A 3,209-nucleotide genomic window follows, 5' to 3' on the forward strand; every position below is an offset into this window, starting at 1 on the left:
TGGTGCGCAAGTGTATGCACCGCAAAATACTATTTGCCAGCTTAGACAGTCTGTCTTTGATGCCAACAAACACCATCTTTCTGGCCAGAACTTGTGAGTATATCCAGCAAAAATATAGACCGTGTTGGATCGACCAGTGCCACTAACCAAAAGAACTTGAGGAAGTGGCTTGTCCTGACCAACACTTGAACAAGTACAATGCAAACTTAGTTGATGTTGCACGACCCCTCCCAATTTGCTAAAAGTTGGTTAAATAATGTTGAGATGCGGCGGAAGAGGCAAATGTTATGGCTGTAGAAGATAGCCTTATGCGCGACTCGATCCTGTGTCTTCCGGAAATTAATCGAGCATTTCACGTCGTCAGATACAATCAAACTTTTTAACTTCAAGGAAATGACAATTGACATGAACGCATTCCCGTGTCTGAGTCTTGGTAGCTCAAAGCTGCAGAGAATCTCTATCATCTTCATGATTTGCAACAAAATACCGTGAAGAAATTCAGGGTTCGTCTGCGTGGCTTAATGTTATAAGTGATATATACGTATCCTTTGTCGTTGCGCAAGCGACGTCGTCACATCATCGCACACCGAGAATGCCAAGATGTTTATTTATCTTTTCTGAATATACCTTTGAGGTAAGGCCGGGTCAATTTTAATTTGGCGGCAGATTCACTCTCACATCGCCCCGACTATGAGTTGTCGCACGTCATAATGGCGAAGTCGCAGATTGCTGAGGCGGCGAGGCTTAATCAGACGCAACATGTGTTGTATTGCTGAAAAGTTTGGAAAACACAGAATTTGAGAAGTCAGATATCGCTTTATCAAGGTGAGCGAATGCCTGTCTGCACCACTATGTCTTGTCCAACATGTAATTTAGCACTGACCCGCATGAAAATGAGCGTGCATTAGTGGCATTTGACAAGACCTCAAGCGCGACATACTGCTCAAGGCGCATAATAAACCACCTCAGAACTGAAAAAGATGTACAATTATGTATTGAAGGTGCAGCATGCATAAGTGGGTATTGCATACGTGCGCACGTGCGAAACATGTCAACAACTTATTTTCAAGTCGCATGCGATAAGAAGATGCGTCCGGTAACATCGGCATTTTGGCATTTGTGGACCGTTGAGCAAGTTGAACTGATTCGATGCAGTGACACGTGATCAGTGAAGATACTGCCTTGTTGTTCTCCGACAATCATTTCACCAATATATTTTTTCTGTGATAATTGGATCTGAGAGAAATTCGAGCTGTATAACTATGTATTGGCAAAAATATATTTTCATGGGTGGTTGGCACCCGACTGACAATGTCATATGCTGGGTATCTGTAGACCAACGGAGAGACGGAACGTCATCATTATCACCTTGTGGGTGATATCGTCCGAAGCGCCCACAAGCACTGCTCAGATGAGTTGCTCCCACTCACTGAGCTTGCGCTGAAAAACACAGTACAACATAGATCGTGTGACTTCAATCTAAAGTAACTAATTTGGCAAACCCGTGTGCCTTTGCTACCGCCGCTTGATTGTTCTGGTCTTTAAGAGGCAGGGTGTACAATCAAATTTGACTAGCTCATATCAGTCTGGTTAAACATCGTAGAAAAAAGTGATTTATCTCAATATGAATGAGCGTCATGCCTTGAGTGCGCAACACTATGGTTATGAGCCAAGATATACAAAAGCAACACACCGATGCAGAAGACAGGCGGAACACACATGACTGTGCTATGGGAAAATGCTTTATTCAATGCAACTAGCCTACCTACTCATGCAGTGTTCAAAGTATATGAAACTCAGGAGCAATCGCGCTATGTCAGAGAGTCCATGGTCTTCACGCAAAACGAATTACTTTTGACTTCCAGTTCATAATAAAAACACTACCAGAACTCTCTATGGACTAACCAAAGCCATACCACGATCTCGATCTAACTAGCCAATCGAATTTTTTAAACATCGTTGCAAACGGAGAAGAGTCTTCATCTTCCCCTGAAATTGAACATTCCTCTGCTCTAAGGCAGCGACGCGGTTCTGAATTGCGCGGGTGGACTTTAAGCCTGATCGTGAGGTGGCAAAGCTCCGAGAAGAAATACAAGATCTGGCTCACATCAATTTCGAACCCACACCGAGACTCATGGAGCGAGAAGTGATATCACCACAGTCAAAAGAGCTCACGAGAGCCAGCCGCGGGAAGGATGACCTCCATCGGCACTGTTTTATAAGAAAGGTGTGGCAAACTTCTACGCGCAAATTCGGTGCGCCGATGGGTACACAAGGGCACTGACAGGTATCTGGCAAAGGACAAGAAATGATTGATGAAATAACTCGTAGAAGTTCAGTCCTCCATTCCAGTAAGAAATATTTCTTGGATTTACGTCTTCGGCTTAATCTTTTAAGAAGAAGAGGCGAAGTCGCTCGCCACCACGCGCTTTAGCAGGTGACCGACCGCGTATGTATCCGTCCTCTGGTTGGTAGCTGTTATAGTTTGATACTGAACGCCTGTAATGAGTCTGCTACCGTGACGTCCGCGTCATGCTTCGTAACTCAACATTCAAGACTCCAAACGGACTTCTCTTTCGCGATTTAATTAAATCGACTTGTATCCCTTACCCAATGCGCATAACGACGTTTATGCTCAATGACACTCTTACCAATTACAAGCTCTAAATTTGGATATGAGATGGAGGGAAAGGATTTCTCCACGCGCCGCCAGGCGATACTGCCGGGGAGTGATGACACTTGGGTTTAGCTATCTTTTTTACGCACTTTGGTGTTGATAACCGCACTTTATTTGAGATTACGCTAGCCCTTTGGTTTTTGCGCGGGAGAGAAGACCTGGTGAAATATGCTCTGCGAAGCAGGTTGGAAACGATAGAGGATGGAGTTAAATTCCGAGCGCAGTGGCTGCTCGTGAAGCAGTCGCTTCTTTGCGGTGTCATAGAAAGACATAATTAGTGAGCCCAAGTATGACTCCACCATAATTGGGGGATAACGGAAGAATACTGCGATCTCGTATGCTTGTTCATGACATATTTGGTACAATTGTGCGAAATTTATATTGCACCTGTAAAATCCATAAATCACCTGTAAAATCCATAAGTATAGTTATATAGGTGTCTCATGAAGATATTGGACCCTCCAAATGGAAGGACCGTGGTACAGCTGGGCTGTTAGCCACATGTCAGAAAGAATAACGATTCTTATTCATG

This window comes from Plasmopara halstedii (genome assembly GCF_900000015.1).
Source record: "Plasmopara halstedii genome assembly, contig: Scaffold_1878, whole genome shotgun sequence".
NCBI classification, from domain to species: Eukaryota; Oomycota; class Peronosporomycetes; order Peronosporales; family Peronosporaceae; genus Plasmopara; species Plasmopara halstedii.